This window comes from Psammomys obesus, unplaced genomic scaffold (assembly GCF_907164565.1).
Source record: "Psammomys obesus unplaced genomic scaffold, mPsaObe1.curated_primary_1811, whole genome shotgun sequence".
Lineage (NCBI taxonomy): Eukaryota > Metazoa > Chordata > Mammalia > Rodentia > Muridae > Psammomys > Psammomys obesus.
In genome coordinates, this window is record NW_026596046.1 from 9,342,232 (window position 1) to 9,355,144 (window position 12,913).

A 12,913-nucleotide genomic window follows, 5' to 3' on the forward strand; every position below is an offset into this window, starting at 1 on the left:
TTGTAATGGAGGTCAGCCTCCCAAGAGTTTGACACATTCTGGATACTGGTCTGGGCATTTATGTTCAAATCATAATAGAAATATAATTAGCAAGTGATAAAGGGAAAACATCCTTTTTGATGTCCTCTTTCCCACAAAGCAGCTAGTAGACTTCCCACATTCAGGTCATTAATTTTTATCTGTTTATAGTAAAATAATTTTTAGTCTGGAAGGGTGAAAAAAAAACCTCTCCCATTAGTTCAGTAAATAGGTTGGTGGAAATGGCATTCATGTCACAAAACAGTCTCCTAGCAGAAGGGCAGCAGGAAAGTGTAATCAGGTTAGAACTTGATGTTGTAACTTACTCGAATGAAAGACTTTTCTTAAGGTGACATTAAGATGAAATATTTAAGATAAACTGGAAGATTTGACTGGGAATTCACAATGGCTCTCTGAAATAGTCTGTCCTGATTTACAGATCCTCAATTTTCAATTTATGAGCTGAGACCAGAGTATACCACCAGAGGATGAGAATAGAGTAGTCATATTAGAGGCAGCTCATATATCCTAAAGACAGACTTTGGAAGAATTAGAAAGTATAATAAAGTGCCTGTCCCTTTAAGACAGGGCCTGGCTCCCTGCCAATTTCCAACCTAAAGCATTAGATATTTTTAAAGCCCTTAAAACTGTCACTTTTTCCCTGGACTTTTTGTCATCTCTAAATGAAAAAACAGTACCAGAGAGATTTGCCCATATTGTTTCCAGTCTCCTCAGGATATTTTTGAAAAGTAAATATTTATTGCTGACAATAATTTTTTTGCGAAGGTTAACTAGCATTTCAAGTGCAAACTCGGGCATCTGAAAGGCAGAGAAAGCACCCCTCCACCTTCAGGGCACACATACAAACGGGAAGCGTGCAAACAAGGCCACCGGAAATGTGAACCCTTGCAATTTTTTTTTTTTAATTCATTTTCAAAGAAGACATTGGCAATGATTTCTGGTGAGTCAGGCCAGAGGACATTTGGGACTCAGAGGAGTTTAAATGTGGCCTAGGGACCACTGGGGCATCAAAGAGGAAGCAGCTCGGAGGTCTTTTTGAGCCTTCATTCTCCCTCAGGGTCTGGAGGTGGATTTGATACCATGATCAACACAAGGACACTTAACTCCCTCATTGCCTCCTTTCCCTGGGATTCCATGGCCAACTTCCAGAAACCATTGCTTTGTGGCCTCCCACCGTGTGCTTTCCTGTTAGTCACAGCAAGGAAGCATTATCATGTCCTTCAAGCATTTTCCTGACAACTTGCAATGAGGGACTTCTAAGGTTTCATATTTTTAAGTGTTTTATACTCAGATAAGTTATTAAAAAAATGTTAAGCCATTTCCCCCCCCCCCCCCAAGACTTTAATGCACACCAGGCGCCTTAAATCCAGTTTGGAGAAACATTTACCAAGACACAATCAATAGGCCATATTTTGTTAAATGCCAATTTAAAGGTCTAAGAAAAAAAGAACTGCTAAACTCTTTTAGGATTATAGCTGTTGTGATATAAAATTTTATTAGTTTTTCAGGTAAATAAGCATTAGTAGCAATGCATAGAATTTCTTATGGAGAAGTTGTCAATATGCTGCCCCTTTGTCTGTCTGTCTGTCTGTCTCTCTCTCTCTCTCCCTCCCTCCCTACATACCTATCTCTGTCTATCTACCTACCTAGCTACCTGTCTCTGTCTATCTATCTATCTATCTATCTATCTATCTATCTATCTATCTATCTATCTATATGTATACATATATATGTGTATGTACATGTTTATGTATAAAATACAAACAAAGGAGAAACAGGAACAGACATTGAAGACAGTTTATCTATTCATTATCTATACATGGGAATGCATGCACGCAAATACAATTCCAGTGCAATATTTCAACACACACACACACACACATATTGACTATACCACTTAGAATTTACATGTGTCCCCAAATCAAAGATTGAACTGATTTTATATATTTCCCCTCCTCCCCCTTAAAACAATGTTTCCACATACTCAAAAGAGACACAAACCTTTTTACCCTCTGTGTGAGCATGGGATTATGTCACAATTGCAGAATGACTTACTGACTCAGCAGCAACCATTAGCTACATTATCATCATGAGGAAAAAAGAAAAGTGGGATTAGATCCCGCCTCCCTGCCCTTTGCAAAAAAAAAAAAAAAAATATATATATATATATATATATATACACACACACACACACACACACACACGATTTTGGCTCAACTATTGGAAAAGCTACTGAGGAAACCAACAATTTTTGTTCTATGATATAGAACAAAAGTATAAACAATGATGGCTGGAGATATAGGTTGTGGGCAGAGACAACATGAGCCCTTGGGTTATAGTCTTACCTCCACTAACAAACAAAATTGTCTGGCAGCCAAAAGCAGTTTAGGACATTTCTTACGGGCACTTGGTACTGAGGCCAGCATCAAAAGAGGTACGCTTTGGGACAGGGGTAAATTTAGTTTATTCTCATCCAGCTGAAGTTCTAAGACACTTAGTCCTTGCTAGGTCTGTATGATTCATCAACATTTTAATTCTATTTTATACCACAATGGATTAGTTACTTTTCCAGAAGCAGTGGCTTTTGGTTTACTGAAGGACTGCCTATCCATCAATGCTCAGCTACCTAGGAGACCCCTGACATCTACAGCACCATCCAATGAGTATTATGACTCTAGGCTCATGAACCTTTCTTTTGTGAATAGGGAGAAAGGCGGCCCCATTGACGTGAAATCAGCAACCTTTGGAGTTGCTGGCCTCTCAAGTTTTCTTTCCATGGTGGGTAGAAGGGAACCAGGGTAGATGCAAGGCAATGAAAGAGAAAGTGGGTGGAGAATCAGCAAAAACAAAGCTTGCTGGAAAATCCCAAACAAGACTTAATATGCTAATCAAAAAAATTAAAAAGGACACCCTGAATGCATCTTTCCCTCTTCATACCTGCTACCTGTTGTATCACATTTGACCCTTATGTATATGTATGATGACTTTGCTTTCATTTAATCTCTTAATAAAAAAGTGGAAACAGCGTGGCTGGCAATCATCTTGATGAACATCAAAATCCTTACACTGCAAAGTAATAAGTTTGTGAATAGCAACAATATCTTATGTTGTTTAGAATAAGAAGACATACGAAAAGACAAAAGTAGGAAGCAAGAGTATGTGGATGAGGAAAACAACAACAAAATGTTGAGGGAATGCACAGGGCATCTTTCTTTCTTGGCATATTTCTGAACGATGGACTTAGGAAATCAAGTTTCTTTTTTTTTTTTCTGAGATAGGTCTTCCATGCTCTGGACTCACTAAATAGCCACAGATGACTGTGATCTTCTGACCCTCCTGCGTCCAGCTCCCTGGTGCTTGGATTACCGGCGTGAACTACCATGTATAGTTGCATAGAAAGTACAGAGCTTCATCTTGCTGGGCAAGCATTCTGCCAACTGAGCCCCATCAGCAGCTGAGCAAGCTACCTTGAATCTACTGGACCTTGGCTTGGAGATTCAGCAAGTCCATCAGCAGGCGTACAAAAGGACAACGGTGTGCTGGCTGAGGGGTGCACTATGGGTGAAGCATTAGTGTTCTACACAGAACATTCAGAAGAAAACAGGGAGACAGGCTTGGGTCAGCTGGAAGGAACATTTTCAGATATGGACACTTGAGTTGCCTTGGATTGGAGGTATCCTGGGGCCCCCAAACTAGGAATTTCAACTTGGGAAAAAAATGGTTTGAAGTTTCTGAGTGACATAGTAACATGCTGAGTACAGTGTGTTCTCCGCACATTACAGCTGAGGAGAAACTTGTTTGTGGTTGGAAAGGCAGACTCCGGAAACAAAAGGAAGACAGAAAGAATGAATGCAGAAGAACTGGAGACCAGTCAACAATGGGGAGTGGATTAAAGGAGTCAATAGAAAAAGAGAGTTTTAGTTTGGATCCCTAGTATCTTCCAGTGATCTGTAGCATGATGCTAACGTGAGGTGAAAGACTTAGAGAGTTAGCGCCACTTGGAAAGTTTTCGGATCACGGGGGCTGTGGCCTCATGAGGGATTCTGGGACTTGAGTCCCCCTTTTTTTCTTTCTTGCCTGTCAAGTCAGGTGATGAATGCCTTGATTCTGCTACACGCTCCTGGCCTGTATCCTCAGTCCCATTACAAACAAGAACTTCTGAAAGTGTAAACCGACTCATATTTTCCTCTTTGTAAGCTGGTAATTTCAGGTATATGCTTATAATGGGAGCTGATCAACACAGGAACTTGATGTGGACTGCAAAGAAAATGTAACAAACTTACAGAAAAGATTTTTTTTTTTCAGCCATTAAGGAGAACAAAGTGATACAATTTGCAAAAAAATGGACACAACTGAAAGCAATATGAAGAGCGTTAAGCCAGTCTCCGATAAATATCAAATTTCTTTCATTTCTGGCTTCTAGGTTATTTTTTAATACAGATATAAAATCATGTATGTATATGCGACATGAATTTAGAATTTAAGTTGTCCAGGTGAAAAAAAAAAAGTGACAGATGGGAGTCCAGAAGGGGTGAGGAAAAGGTAGAAGGCTGTGGGGAAGAGCACGTTCAATGTACAATTTATAGTTGAATGAAAATATCCTTATACAAGGAAGCAGTTGACAACTGGATGATCTGGGGTTGACCTCTGATCCCTACAGACATGTGGGTACTCTAGACTACACAGGAGCAGCACCCCTTCCACACACAGAGAGAAACAACCCTCTGCAAAGTACTATACACAGTAAATGTGCACAATGAAAAATTTAAAGATCCATTAAGATAAATGAAAATAATGGGAGGTTTGAATGGGTTCAAATTAAATAAGCAGGAAGCCACTGGCTGAATTACAATGTATCTGTTTTATGCCCAAGGGAGGGTAGCAACTATTCTTGTGGTCCAGAAAGTAGGAAGAAAAAAAAAAAAGAGAAAATTTTTTGTCAGATTGCACAAATCATGAAGATTGGAAAAGTTCTGTAGAGTGCAATCTGACTCCTGTGAGAGGCTTTTGGAGTTTTCACTGCTCTAAGAATGACCAAAGAACCATCTGCTTAAAAAATTGCCATGAAATGGTTAGCACTTCATGGTTCCATCTCCTTACTGTTAAAATCCCAGGCCTAGCCAGCCCCCTGCACAATGGCTTGGCTCACTACATAGTGAATCTTACGGTTTATAATAATTAGGAGGGAGTTTGGATATCAGAGAGCCCACCTTCTGCCTCCCCACGATTCGAAAGCTGAAGAAACTGGAGTTCACAAACCATGACACCTTGTGGAAGACCTACCCACTGACTCTGGGGGTGTTCCTGGAGCCAATTGCCAGCCTGCATCCGATGTTTTAACTTTTGAGTATTGCTCAAAAGTTAATTGTTTCCTTGAAGGCACCCTCAGGAACGGTACGTATGTCTAAGAACTTGAGCGTAGGAACTACAATAAGAGGAGTTTTGCTTTCAATATTTTTTTTTGGGGGGGGGGAATGAATCCTCTTTCTGTTTTATAAATGAAGGACTGCAGTGAAGCCGCAGTGTGCCCTTCTCAGCAAGCCGTGAAATCTGCTGTTTGAGACGTATTGGCACATGTATTACCACCTCTTTCTTCTAAGTGGTAAATCGCTTTTCCAATTGATTACTTAGTTTATTTTCTTTAACTACCTGGTTACTCAGATGATTAAATTAATTAGATTCCATTAGGATAAGGTACGTTCCCCACGCTCTAGTCAGATGCCACACTCTTTTTGGTTATTAAACCAAAAGCAGCCCCTAACTTTGGGGTTTAAAACTGCAAATATTTTCTCTTATGGAGGTTATAATTTTGAATTCCATTTTTAACAACTAAAGAATGAATCCTTGTTAGGGTTACCACGCATCTTTACTCTGCAGTGTGTTTTGAGAGTAATTCTGATTCTTGCCTTGACACGGGAGGTACATGAGCATTTTCCTTCCCAGGCAGAGAAAGCACACAGAGCGCTGTTTCTGTTTTCCCAGGGGAGATTCCCCCTGCTTCTCCCCACCTAACAAGCCTCTTCCTGGAGATTAGGAGATAACGCATCTGAAATAACAAGAACTCATCCAGGCTTTTGGTTTATCTGAACATCAAATCCCAGGAATCTCAAAGTCCAACTGTCTGCGTCTACAAGTGGACAAAAGTTAAGCATCACCCACAACATGGTTCTAACGCCTTCTAGAGCAGGGGAGGAAGGGAAAGTTCCCATCTTAAGTCAGGGCTAAACATTCTTGGGCTTTGGTGGTGTGTTTTTCTTTCAGCAGGCTGGAGTGCGCTGTTGGCAGAAGCTTCTCCGATGTGTTTGTTTCTCTTGAGGTTGTACGTGCTCAGCGGGCTCTCAAGTATGAACAGACCACAGACCCAACCTGTCCTGGCGCTGAAGCACAAATGCCAAAGGCGTGAAAACATGAGTCTGGAGATTGGAGGAGATTTGCTTTTGACACTCTCAGGAGCTGTGTCTCCAGCCTGGGTGAAGAGCTAGCTGCCTGGTGGAAAAAGCCGGAGGGAGGTGCAGCAGAATGATTGGCATGACTGGTGGCTGTTGCGTAATGTTGCCAGTACAAGATCCAGGCCTAGTTAAACGGCCTGGATTTTGAAGTAAAACAGATCACGGTTTGTGATCAAGCTTGGATACACGCTTCGTATATAACACTGAGCAGGTGGTCTGACCGCTCACCTCTTTTTGCATGGGGTCCAAGGCAGTGTTCCGCTCATGAGGCACTCATTAGCCTCGAGTAGGATGGAAGACGTGTGCGAGTAGAGACCAGAGACTATCAGAGAACACATAAACAGTAAGCAACGGCCGAGCAAGCCCAGTTGTTTGCCCATTCTTTCAGCAACATATTTTTGAAATATTTGCAAGTTTCTTAGAAATTCTTAAGATTTTTAAAAGCCCTGGGTGGGCCAACATTCCTCCTAGACCTTGCTGGAAACTATCATTACATTTTTAGAGGGCAATTTGTTGATAAAAGTCAAAAGCCTTGAACAAATGCATATCTTTTACTTAGATATTCAAATTTTGTTAGTCCAAGGAAAGAAGCAGAAATATAAACTCACAATGAATGTAAAATATGTATTATATCTCCCTAGTACATTATAAGTGTTACTTGTGATAATAAAGTTCAATACAGAATCATGTGATTCATATATCTAATGACACAGTTTTATAGCTATTAGAATTCTTTGTTCTAATTTTCTAATGCAAAGGACTTTAACACATTGTGAAGAATGGCAGCCTTAGGAAGCAAACACACTATCAGAGTTTAACAAGTCTAAGAAACGTGTTCAAAAATGGGATAAGCCACTGTCAACCAAGTGTTTGACACACTAAAAAATGAAATTACAGATCTTTTAAGAGTATGATCATACAGTCACAGAGGCAATTGTTGAATCTATGAGGAAAACCATAATTTTATAAAACTCTTGATTTATTTTCTTGGTTATCTTGAATTTAAACATAAGCTAACTAAAATTCCATAAAGAAACAATAGACCTGTAGTGGTAAAATTTTAATAAATTATTTCAAAATGTTCCTAGAAGTATCAATAATTAAATTCCTTAAAGTAACACACCACTTATTGTTTTTGATGAATTTATCCAAATCTGACTCCTAATTCCCAGTGTAAAGAGTCAGGCTACTGTGATTTTCATATTTTGATATTAAAATGTCCGTGACTCTAACTGAGAAGAAGTCTAGAACGTGCCTTTGAGGTATTTGTGTACTGTAGGAGACAAACACCGTTAACTTGAGAAAAATCATTCGATATACAGTTTATACCAACTGATTGAAAAAAACATTACTAGATTTTAGTAGAGGACCAGATAAACCAAGAAACACAAAACTTTTATCTTTTTTCTCCCGCAGTGTCACACCCACATCCACCCACACGATTCTCCGTAATGAATCAGAAAATAATTCCCTACCTTTTTTAACCCGTTTAGATATTTGTTAATTTTTTTTCAAATGGGTTATCTAGGTATAGGATATTTAAAAAAAAAAAAAAAAAAAAAACAAAAATCAGAAAACCAAAAGCGGTACTTGAGGTTTTGTCTTCCCTAAGGCTCTCAATTGTTTGCTCTTTGTGGGTTTTGGCCAATTACCAAAGAATCATCTGTTAGGTGTGTAGAACAACCTTTAATTACATTTTAACAACAGCATAGACACCCACACAGCAAGATACAAACAAAAGTAAGTGTTAATCTTCTCCCAGTCGGAATCTTTATCTGCACACACCAACCATCACTGAAGATGAAAGGGTGAAAGTCTTGACGAATTTTACACCAAAAGGTAGAGGGTTTTAGATATGGCACACGGATTCTGATTGAATTAATGGGTTAAGCTAACTTTGCTTACTGTTCTTGCTGCTTCTATCTTGTGTTCATCAAGAAGACCACAATCAGGTGAGATTTAGGATATTTTTTTTTTTTTTACAGTTGTAGAGATTGTGTATTCCAAATTATTTAGATGCTCACCTGCAGCTGGTTCTCCCTGGGAGTGTCCTGTGATACACTTCTAATTAATGTAAACAGAGTGGGCTTAATTCAAGTGGGCTTTTCTTCTGGATCTGAGCACCCTACCTCTGCCTGTTGTGCAGTCTGGGTACAATGTCCTCCATGTTCCAACAAGACCCTTCTGTCCATTAGAAGCAAGATGAGGTGGACTTGAAATGGTTCCACTTAACTATTTTCTTTATTGACCTTGTTGCTATAAGTGCTGGTGTGACATTATGACCATAAACACAAGTCCTGACCCTGCAACCTTATGTACCTATGCTATGTATCCACAGAGCACACACGCTAAAGGCCTATAAAGTATCTGGATACTGTATATGAGAAATACTGACTTTAAACAGAGATGGAAAGGATAACCGAAAATTTCAATCAGCTATGCTTGTGTAAACAGTAATGGCAAGCGTTTAAGAGGACAAAGCTTAACTTTTCTCTAGATGCCAAACTGAAGTCAGCCATGACAGGTGCTTGAGGACAAACGACATGCTTATTTTCCCACAGACATCTCCTGATTGCCACTTGTGCTAGCGCTGTACCAAATGACCATGTGTGTGCTGAGTTTGTGTCAGAACTTGGTTTCCTGGGACTGTTGCCCTTTGGAAGTGTGCTCATCCTTTATTCTCAAGGCTTGAGCTCTAACCCCTTGCATCTTGCTGGCCTTTAAAAGTCACACAGCTCTGCATCTCCACCAGAAAGGGGGGGCAGAACTGGCATTCTTTAGGACCTGTGGGAGTTGTTGTGTTCCTCTGGAATGTGTTGAATGGCTTGTAAATTAGAGTCCCTAATGAAAACTCGCTGGTGTCCAACTGGAGCAATCATCTGGCTAAAATCAGGCAGTAATTCCACTAATTTTACTGCCCTTCTCCCAGCCCTCAACGCCTCATTTAGGAAAAAAATGTTTATGTTCTCCTCAAAACACCTGCATTTTAACTCCAGACCCAAAAGCAATTATAGATTTTATTTTATTTTATTTTCTGGTCTCTCTGTTATGAAGCATTCCTTTCTTTTGTAAAAGGTAAGTAAATAAAGCCAACCCTGAGGTTTCTGACTGGGAGACTTCTAAGTTGTCATGTTTTCTTTGGTGTGTACAGAGTCAGTCCCATTTTGCAGCTGTTGCCCAGAATCCTTTAGGTATTTTTCAGAAAACAATAGCAGGGACCTTCTCAGAGAAGTTTACATTGTGACTAAGTGAGGTCTGGTTTGAGATCAGAATGGTGTAACTGCCACTTATCCAATTGCAAACTTTTCAAATAGACCTTGGCTTTTATCAAAATTTAGTTCAACTGAGACTCTCCACTTCTTCTTCTTCAAAAAAAAAAAAATCAATTGAACATCACTGGGAAAATTGTTTTTAACCTCAAGAAAAAGAAAGTTCTGGAGCATACACTGAAAACAGAATGTAACTCAATAAGTCTCTCTCCTTTTTTCTCTCCCTTCCCTCTCCCCATCTCTCTCTTATCATCACAAATTAATAAAACATTACCTGGGTCTTTTTTTTTAATTTCCTGGTTTCCATTTGTTTAAATTCTTTGAAAGGTGAAAAATGTGCCTCAAATTCTGGTAAAAATTTATACATTTGCATTACATTTTGTTACTTGATAAAAAGCAGAGGAAAAAGAATTTCAAGTAACATATATAAAAATCTCTCTATTTGTTTCTAGAGCTCACCTTTTCCCAACCCTCTCTCTGCATCAAGTCTGGGGAACATCTGTGAACTGAAGATGCATTCTGGGTAATGACATGCAAATGAGCCCACCAGTTAACAGAATTTCCTTGTCCAATAATGGAATCGGACCAACATGTAGGTTTTAAATTGGAGCCAGGCTTGCCCAGGCCAGATGTGCAAACAAGAGCACATGTTCTTGGTTTTAGGGACGAGAGCAGCAATACCCCACAGGAGAGGGGAACAAGATAAAACTATGGCATAAGATATCAAATAAGGAACTAGAAGCATACGGAAATATTCTTTTGGGTAGTGTCCATGTCAAACAACACACTGAAGTACGCATAGATAACTGGCAACATGAGCCTTTGACATTGTCCATGTCTCCCAAGCCTGCCAGCCTGGATTAATGATGTGGCCACCCTGGTCTGGCTATTGGACTGCTCAGCCTGCCTTAGATTACTAGTCACTTGTCAAGGTCCTGATGATGGGTCTTCAGGTACTCTCAAGCACCTAAGTTATCTATAATATATTTAAGGAAGTTCCTCTAAATATTTGTCTCTGGAAACACAGTATACGGGAAAGAGAATGAGGTCTCATTTTCTAGCCTTTCCATCAGGCACCAGTAGAAAACTCCCACCATTGACAGTGGGAGTCTAGTTTTCCAAGTACATATAAGAACCAAGTTACGCTTGCTGCCTCCTGCGAGGCAAACACACCTAATTCTGTTAACTCTACAATGTGTAAGGACTATTCAAGTGGCTATTGAAAGATTCTCAAAGAACTGAACAAGAGGGCATCCAATAGGCTTACATTAAAAGTTAACTTAGTCAAAATGGCTTGCAACAAGATTTCAAAGCCTTCTTCTTTTGAAGTGAAAGATATCTTGCCATTAAAAAAAAAAGCCAAAATGTATTACATTATAGATGTCACAACTAATGATCCTCATACAGCCCAGGCACTAGGGGATCAAAAAATGAGCAAACATTTGGATGTACTTCTCAGAGATGATGGCTATATTTAACTGATGGCTATTGAATTTATCAGGGTCAGTTAGCATAATGAAAACATATTTTATTAGGCTGTTAAAGAGATAAATTGTTTTCATATTTATTCATCTGTTCCCAAAGCTAATTTGGGGCTTTTTAAGACATGCTTTTCATGTCCCTAGAACGAACAGCTAAATAAATAAAGCATTAGTTTGAGAACAGAAGTAGCCACTATAGATACAGAATGGTTTTCTTCCATACAGGCCTAAGTAATGACTTTCTGCCTTGATGTTCATGAGCCAGGGCAAATAGTCTCTGGAATTCCCAAGGTAATACATAAATAAATACAAATTTTATTTGTCCAGCAAGGACAAATAAAATAACTTAGCCATGGATGTTCATGAATGAAACACAAACCCAACATGATGCTGTTTATAATTTAAGCTGAGAACACTTTTGCTTCAACTCATTGCTAAGTGCATTCCCATGGTCTGAATAGCAAAAAGAATATGGGGATGGGTGCAGGAGAATCCCTCTTTTATTCTGTGTACTTAATAAAAACAAATCAGCATTCCTAATTGAAAATAGGGACTCTAAAATACTGGCTTCCAAAGCATCCTTGGTTTAATAGGTTTTTGAGTGACAACCTGACAAGAATGATAGCATTGGGCCTGTGAAATGGTTTAGAGACTAAAGGGGCTTGCAGCCAAGTCTAACAACCTCACTCCATCTCCAGGACCCACATCACAGGAAGAGAGACCGAGTCTTGCAAGTTTTCTTCCATGCATGCACAGCGGCACAGTTACCACCACACAGAGATAAATGAGCATAATTTTTTTTTTTTTTTTTTAACAAAAGGGTCAGAGTCCCTCTTGTAAGTTAGCTGTGAAGCCTTGCTGTCCTACGTGGCTAGGGTTAATGGTGTCACTATGGCACAAGAGTTCCCAGGGTGCTCAGGGGAGACAGATATGAAGTCCCTCTCAGGACTGACTCTGTCAGTTGGTGTCTGTCAGCTTTCATTCTCTTCCAGAATCCTTATTCCATATTCACAGAGTGCAGCCAAGAGCCAGTTGAAACCTCATCTGTGCTCTAGCTTTTCAGCTGTCAAATTCACTCTGGATGTGAGAGCGACGGTAAAGCCAACAGGTAGAGTGGGCTCCCTAGCCGCCTGCTCCTTAAATGCTAGTTTAGATGAGCCTTTTCTTCATTCTGTTTTATACTCTCTGCTTACATGATCCCAGTAACTTTAATTGCTTCAGGTGTCACCTATCTCCCTACCCCTGAAGCCACTGGGCAAAACGTAGCTCATGTTTCCCACTGTCTAAGGCCATCTCATCTTGGAGGACCCTTCTCTGTCTCCGATTCACGGCATCTAAGGGTAGCTCAGCGTTTGGACACCATTTGGGCATGTATCATGCTCCTATCCCCTTTTGACTAAGGAAGTCACTATTTATTGTGGCTGGTCCTGAAAGATCACATTGGTGCAACAGTGAACCTTGTTGTGCTGCCTCAGAACTGCTTCCAAAGTAAGACTTTCCTCTTTGTTCACACATTTCCACTGCCCCCAATGGAGCTCAGAGAAGCTCTTGCTGTGATAACAAGACAGTGTCTCTCTTAGTCATTCCTCTTCCCTTTAGTCAACTATAACATCATCATATATCTTATCCTATCTATCTATCTATCTATCTATCTATCTATCTATCTATCTATCTA